Source organism: Bidens hawaiensis, unplaced genomic scaffold, assembly GCF_021521415.1.
Source record: "Bidens hawaiensis isolate Kalapana, Puna unplaced genomic scaffold, B.hawaiensis_p1.1 tig00020327_1, whole genome shotgun sequence".
Taxonomy (NCBI): Eukaryota; Viridiplantae; Streptophyta; class Magnoliopsida; order Asterales; family Asteraceae; genus Bidens; species Bidens hawaiensis.
The window spans coordinates 1-8,143 of record NW_027493090.1 but is presented as its reverse complement, the minus strand read 5'-3'; the positions used below and the strand labels follow the sequence as shown (position 1 = coordinate 8,143).

The 8,143-nt window shown below is 42.2% G+C and overlaps 1 pseudogene across 1 annotated transcript; it reads left to right on the top strand.

Moving 5' to 3' along the window:
* The first annotated feature begins 1,371 nt into the window (after positions 1–1,371).
* Positions 1,372–3,077, top strand: LOC143560361 (putative germin-like protein 2-1; annotated as a pseudogene). Its single transcript, XR_013140106.1, has 2 exons — positions 1,372–2,393; positions 2,511–3,077. The product of XR_013140106.1 is annotated as a putative germin-like protein 2-1 (transcript).
* Positions 3,078–8,143: the final 5,066 nt, after the last annotated feature.

The following is an 8,143-nucleotide window of genomic DNA, read 5'->3' as shown; positions in this document are numbered from 1 at the left end:
TTGAGGGGACACGTGGCGTTGAATAAGAGACTGGCATCGGAAGGCTCAGGGCGTGTTATGTTTTAATTACTTAGTTTTGGAAAGACAAGTTGGTGGTTTAAGACAAGTTTTGAATTGTTATGAAATGTTTTATTAAAGTTTTTATATTCCGCGAATGTTTTTAATTAACTCTGATATTAGAACTGCGTTTATGAGTAAATCCAACACGAAAGTAGGGCTACCGGTAACGGGGCCTTACAATTGTTGATTCAAACCCATATATTTTTATAAAACTCCATCGTTAACCCGGTAACATCACCCTTCATCTTTGTCGCCAGAAATGGAGTAATATACATCATATCAAGTAAACCAACACATTAACATGTCTCACCCTATCCAATCGTGAAAACAACACCGATATATGATATTTGAGAATGTTAGGAAAAATTAACATAAAGGTAAAATTAAAATATTGTTACTACTAACCGATAAATAATACATGTATACGTGAGTGCGCATTCATCTATGTGTTTGTACATTTTAGTAACCTACGAATATAAAACGTTAAAAAATCGGATGGGCTTATACAACATATGTGACCCTTACACAAGTATTGACAGGTGACGGCTAATCAAGATGAATTCTTTAAGGTGTCGTAGAATGTTAAACATACGAGTTCTACTCTACTAATAAATATTTACAGTTAAAATGTTAAAACAGTATGAGTTTGTTGGATTCATTTGGCATATAAGAAACAAAAATTTGTAATACACGAAAAGATGATGCAACCACGTCGTATAATTGAGTTTGCCGGTTCAGTTTGCTTTGAACCTTTTTACATTTTACCGAGAACATGGTTTGAACTGTTATGCATAATGTTTTCTCTGTGCATTGGCGGAGCCACATATAACCCAGTCAATTTTCGGTTTTATATATTACGTATAGGTACGATTTAACGAGGGAACCTATTATATTTTGGAGAATGAACGTAGTATCACAAAATCTCTAGAAACATTTCACTGTTCGCCGGTGAAAAAACAAAAAAACTTAAATTTTAAAAAGAGACAACGATGTCGTTTTCTTCAGCTAGCCTGTCGTCATTTTTGTGATATTTTAAGAATTCACAAATAAATTTTAGAGTACCCATAGAGAAGAAGATGGTATAAGGAGAAGGATTCCTATCACTTTCTTTGTACTCACAAAATATATGTCCAAAAAATATTGTTTTTTTATAATAATATACGTGGCACCGTATTATCTGGCACCGTATTTTGTTAATTGGTCGTCATCATTTATCCATATTTATTTATTTATTTTTAACGGATAAAGTATTATTAAAAACTCATATACCTAACAAGAAACTTGAAACGGAGGAACATACAACATCAAACTTCAAATTTTTTAAAATGTAAAATTACACTAACTCGACCAATCGAGTTCCTCTTGTCGCCCCTTATTTTTTACCCATAAGAAAAATATTTAAGCTAACCGGATTGGTAGCGGTTATATGAATGACGTTTGCATTTGTTATACTAAAAATGAGTTCTTTTTGAAAATCGCAATGGAAGATGTTATAAATCGTTTCTAAACATGAAAACGTGCAAGTAACAATTATAACATGTAATAACTTTTTTATTTAATATGACTTTGTATTTTATATGATGTTGACGATGTATTTTTCTTATGATAGTGATATTGTGTTTTCGTTATTTGGCCTAATGACCGACCATACCCATCCAGGCCCGAAAAGTTTTTGCTAGATAAAATTCGTACACTGAAAATTCCCAAACCCATAGAAAAAAATCCTGGCTCCGTCACTGTCTCTGTATGACAATATTAAACTTAGGACTTCTTCAACTTTGGGATCCTTTCAATGACGTATTACAGCAACCATTGTATTGTTAGAGACAAGGTAATCCAGATTAGATAAATGAGAATAAACTAATGTATATGATTGGACCAATTAAAACAATATATACACTGCACCAGCAAACCAAAAGCTGGTAAATCGATCGTATAACCTTCTAGAGCCTACCTTTTATCTAATTTTGAATTGAACGGGCCTACGTTGAAAATAAAAGGTTATCTATTTAATTTAATTTAATTGATTGCCTTATCATGGTTATACTCTTTCAACATGTTTTTACCTATTTTTTATTAGTGGCAGATCAACATGTCCTAGCTTTATGCTCCGAACTAAGTTAACTATAAATACAGGAACAAGTTAGGTACTTTATTGCATATATAGATTACTTGAGCTACCAAACTCCACTGAACAACAGGTTTTCACTTCTCAAAAATGACGTCACGTTTGCTGCTTGTATCCGGTCTCTTGTTGGTTGCCTGTTCGCTTGCCTTAGCTTCCGACCCCAGTCCTCTCCAAGACTTCTGTGTGGCTGATCCAGATAGCAAAGGTACGTCCCGTCCCGTAATGTTTTCCCCTAAACGCTCGAGCATTCATGATTGAACTGCCTACACGCAGCATTTATTGGTGTCTGTATGTATTAAGTTTCCTATTTCTGTTTTCACAGTACTCGTGAATGGCGTGGTTTGCAAAGATCCGAAGCGTGTGCAGGCAGATGATTTTCTGTTCAGAGGGCTCCAGCTGATGGGAAACACAATGAACGACGTTGGATCTAACGTGACCGCCGTGAATGTAGCACAGCTGCCAGAATCAACACTCTTCGTATCTCCATGGCCCGTATTGACTTTGCTCCATGGGGCGGCCTTAACGCTCCACACACACATCCTCGAGCCACTGAAATATTGACCGTCATCGAAGGCAGTCTTCTAGTCGGTTTCGTCACATCCAACCCAGAAAACCGTCTCATCACAAAACGGCTTCAGAAGGGTGATGTCTTCGTGTTCCCGGAAGGTCTGATTCACTTCCAGCAAAACATAGGAAACAGCTATGCTCTTGCGATTGCTGGTTTAAGCAGTCAAAATCCAGGCACCATTACCATTGCAAATGCCGTCTTTGGATCTAACCCTGATATACCTGGCGATATTCTTGCGAAGGCCTTCCAAGTTGACATCAAGGTCGTTCAACAGATTCAGTCCAAGTTCTGATATATTACGTGATTAAAATAGATGTTGACTTCTATCTTATAAGTTATGTTGGATTTTGTGTTGTTATATACCTAAAAGTGAATGAAATATATATGTGTTGATTGTGATTTATGAATTAACTGTTAAAAAGCAGTGTGTTCCATACACGGACCCTAATTATTTTATATTTTTTTATTAATTATCAAATAATCAATGTCGCTACACACAACATATTGTTTATAAAGACCCTTTTGTCGCACTATGGCGGGTTTCGGCTTGAAAGTTACTGTTTTTCATGTTATGTGTTTTTGGTTAGTTCGGTAATTCATTGGATAAATAACAAATACAATTACACATATAAAATCAGTCTCAAACTTGCAAGCTCAATTAAGCAAACTCTCAAATGTAAAATTTAGTGGTACACAGAGACGAAAATCTAAATTTAAGTCCAAGTGCTCCAGAAGTTTGTGAGAAAGTAGGGGTGTAAAAGGAGACTAGCCGGGTCCAAGCTAGACTAGTCTACATCTCGCCTCGTTTCGAGCTTTTCTTCCATGGCTCATGTACGACTCGTGAGAAGTGTTTTCAAGTTCGGGTTCGGCTTGTTTATTATTTTCTAATTAACTTATACATGTTCTAAATATTTATACGTATTTTGAGAAAATTACCTAAATTAAGCGTATTTCGGCTCGAGCTCGTGTGCAAAGTACTTTAAATGAGCCAAAGCTCGGCATGAGTTCAACTATGCATTGTGAAATTAATGAACAGAAGTCCAAAACTGGTAAGGCTTAAATATATGCAAGGCTTGATCACAAGCCAGCCCCAATCGTACCTCGAACAAGATTCGAGTCAAACTATTACATATAAGTTTAGCATCTCTTTTCTTTTTTCATATTTTTATTTTTTTTAATTTCATTAGTTAAATCTTACTAACTTGATTTGACTACATATTTAGTTGCTAATTTACATGAATATGCTCTTTTCTTTTACCATTTAAGCCAAAGTTATATGCATGATTAGTTGATTTTAGGGCCTCAATGGCTAATTTTGGGGATTGTTTTGTACTATCTTCGGTTTAACTGTTCATATCTGATCCATTGTGAGTCGGCCCAAATTTTACGCCAGCCGAAATAGCCACCGCCCTACAAAAAGTTTCCATATCTACCATGTACGGTTATGTTATTAAAGAAACCAACGAGTGGGTAGAACGGCATAAATACAAAGATGAGTTGGAAATAAGGATATATTTTAATTGAAACCAACCAAATCTCAATTTTCTAAAGACCACCTGAAGAAACGTGGATCGACTCACTGGTAGACGATCTACTTTCCTCGGGTGTGATTATGCTATTTCACCGATGGTTCTCTGGGATATGGATTCTTCCACCTACAAAATGAACAGCACCGTAAACTTACCCCTCAGAAAGGGACAGAGGGGTCCTCTTTGGGGTAACCCTCCGGTGTGAGAATAAAAGTTTGTAGGAGAAGATAATAATATGAGAGTAAGGAAATTGGAGTGTATTGCTTAATGTAACTGAATAATGTGTAATAGGGCATACCTCTCCTTGTGGAGTTGATGTGGTATTTATAGTGCTAGGGTTTCCAATGATTGGGCTCAGACCCAATTAGGGCCTTTTTGGCCTCCTCCTATTGCTTCGAGCCACGTGTCCTTGGGACACCTGGTGCTTTTTCATTGATTAATTGCACATGGGTTTTGCTGAGTTGTCCACCTTTCATTGGCAGCTGTCAACATCAGCATATTCTTATTCCTTAAAAAGATACCTTCTGGAAGGTTGTCTGACGTGCACAATCAAGGTTGCCCTAATCCTGATTTGGATAAGGACGAGGTTGATTATGTGCATGTGTGATATGCGCCTATCCTGAGGATGCGCGAGGTCTTCTCTTTATTCTTACGCGCAGATGTTTCATGCGCAGATGTGATATGCACAAGCATGTGATATGCGCCACGCGCGGATGCGCCACGCGCAGATGTGATATGCGTGAGCATGTGATATGCGTCACGCGCGGATACGTCACGCGCAGATGTGATATGCGTGATCATATATGGTGCGTGAGCATGTGATACGCGTGAGCATATGTGATGCCTGAGCATATGTGATGCATGAGCATATGTGATGCCTGAGCATGTGATGCATGAGCATATGTGATATGCATGAGCATATGTGATATGCGCCATGCGCATAGGTTTTGGCTTTGTGCCTTCATAATATCTTGATTTCAAGCCTCTTGTCTATATCTTGTGGGTTGACCCGCCTCGCTCGGTGTTGAGGCGGGTACATACCTCTTCAAGCCCCCCAGTCTAATGTGTGTCTTGTCTCGCGCGAGCGAGGTAAGATAGATATTAGACTTAATAGGTTGCTCCTTTAATAGGGTTTGTCTTTTCTTCTTATTACTCATCGGTGCGCGAAGTTCTATCCTTTTGGTTGAAACGAATCGTCCATGTACGCGGTTGATTGTTGCTGACATGCGTCAGTGATGGAGACGTGTCAGACTTTTTGTGTGCTCGAGGTGCTATAGTTGCCTTTCATGTCCCCTCACATAGTGTCAGGAACACGTGTCGCGCTCGCGTTGGTCCGTACATGCGAGTGGTGGCGCGTGAACTCTGGCAGCACCTGTATCGTTTCTTTTCGTGTCCCCTCACACAGTGTCAGGGAGACGTGTCGCGCTCGCGTTGGCTTACACCTGCAAGTGGTGGCGCGTGAAGTCCGATCAGTACCAAATTTTCTCTCTCCTGGGCCTATAAAAGCAAGCCCTTAGAGTTTTATATTCTTCATCTTCTTTGTTGTTTATTCAGAGCTTTCCTTTCTACTATTCCGATTAAGTGCCTTTAAGATTTCCGTTCTTCAGAAGCAACTTGTGCCTGACTCTGTTGTATGTCTGATAGCCCAGACAACACAATCTCCCCCAGCAATCGCCGTGTGAAATCGTTAGTAATGTCTATGTTGAAGAAGACCGGCAAGGGGAAGAGGGCTGCTGAGGCCTCATCGGAGGAGGTAGGGAAGACCAAGGCAGTGAAGAAGTGGGATGAGATCCCCTGCAAACTGAGGCAGTCCGATTTTGACAGCCTTATCGCCTCTCAGGGTTTTCTCCCTGAGTATGGCTGCATGCTGCCGGCGGCCGGGCAAACGGCGGCGGACCCGCCCACCGGCTATATATCCCTTTATTGCCATTTTTCACCCACTGCAACCTTCGTCTCCCGATGACAAGGTTTGTGGGTGCGCTGCTTAGGTTTTATGGGATTCAAATATCCCAAGTCCATCCGTTTGGATTCGTGCGCATGACTCACTTTGAGTTTATGTGCAAATCTCAGCGCGAGGAGCCCACCCCTCGGCGCTTTCAGTTTTTTTATAAGCCCAAGATCCAAGATTCTTGGTTCTCATTTATTCCTCGCAGTCAGAAGGTCAAGTGCTGCACTGTTTCATTCAAGAGCCTTCATGACTGGTCTGAGAGATTTTTCTATATCAGGGCTGGTGTGATCCCCATCCGCATGACCATGCGCGCGATCTCTTCTGCGCCTGCGGATGTGGGTGTCTTCAAGAACCCAACTGGCGCCTGGGTAAAAAAGTTGACTGCCGAACCATCCCCCGCCAAGAACATTTGCGAGGAGGCGCTGGTGGGGGTTGGTATGAGCAGAAGGTGGGCCGACAGCGCGACTGAGCCCGTTATCCAAGTTGACGGCTTGTGTAAGTTAATCTCATTGCATTACTTCTGCGCGAATATAATTCGTTTTGCTGATATCATTTGACTTGTTTTGTGCAGTCAGCAAGGAGTATGTCCACGCCGCCTATGATGAGCATATGGAGGGTGGCTCCGTCGCGCTGGGCGCTAGGGAGGTTGGCTTCCCCGATCGCTTCGATGACATGTTCATCCCTGTTGATCTGGGATTTCGCTTTGACAGCGACGAGCCTGGTAAGCCTTTGTACTTATGCTTATGCCTTTATAATACCAGATTTGGCTAACCTTTCTGTTGCGTGTATTGTAGACGCGCTTGAGAACTACGAGCTGGAGCTCGCGGAAGAGGAGGAGGAGGAGGCTGAGGTGCCCCAACTAAAGCGTAAGGCTAAAAGGAAAACTGGCGCAGGGGCCAGTAAGAAACAGAAAAAAGATGATGCCCCTGTTGTTCAGGATCCTCCTACTCAGGCGAAGGGACTTGAGAAAACCCAGGAGTTTATCTCCAAGTATTCCTTGTCTTCCCTGCCTCAAAAAGTGGGCAGACCTCCTGTCCACACGAGGTATAGTGCCGCTACCTCCTCCCTTCGCCCGGCGGAAAAGGGAAGCGGCGTTGCGCCTGCCGTTTCCTCTTCGACAGGTATACTTTATACTTTATGGTTTTATGAGCGCGATTCTGATAGAATTATTAATGAATCTTTGCTCACTCAAATATTTGTAGAGTCGGCGACCTTGGTGGATCAACCTCAGGCGCAACAAGGTGCCGAGGCTGCGCCGGAGGTCGCTTCGAAGTCCCCTGTTTTACCCTCAAAAAAGGGGAGAATGGACTTCATGGCGATGTTTAACTCGCGAACGGCGTTGCGCCAAGGTATGTATTGCACTTTTATTTTCTGAGTTTTCTCTTTTTAGATCAAGTCAGAACCATTTCTTTTTGTTGATTTTTTCATAGGAGTCATTGCTGGCGTACAAGCTGCTGGCGGCACTGCTGGCGCCGGTGCCAGCGCCGTTGGTTCTGCTCTTGCTCCTGCTAGCGCTAAATCTCCCCTCATCGGGATTACTAAGGAGCAGGAGGCCGTTTTACGCGCCGATCTGGCGGCGTCGACACCTCCCTCACCTCCTGCGCGCAGCCCTCCTCGCGAGACTGGTTTTGGTTCTTCCAGGTCGCATGAGAAAAGGCCTGTTTCAGAGGAAGATGAGGAGGTTCAACTTGAAGACTCCGACGGCGGCCGCGCCAGCCCTGCAGCGCCACGAGATTTCGCGGCGCAGTCTTCTCGTGGAGCTGGCGCTGACTTTTCTGCTTCATCCCCGCAGGTATAGGTTCGTTTTGCTCCGCTGCGCGGACTTCCATATTAGTGTTTTGATGACTTAGATCATTACTTTGTGTTTGCAGGAAGCCGATCACATTTACCGCCCGAGATGGAATATTACT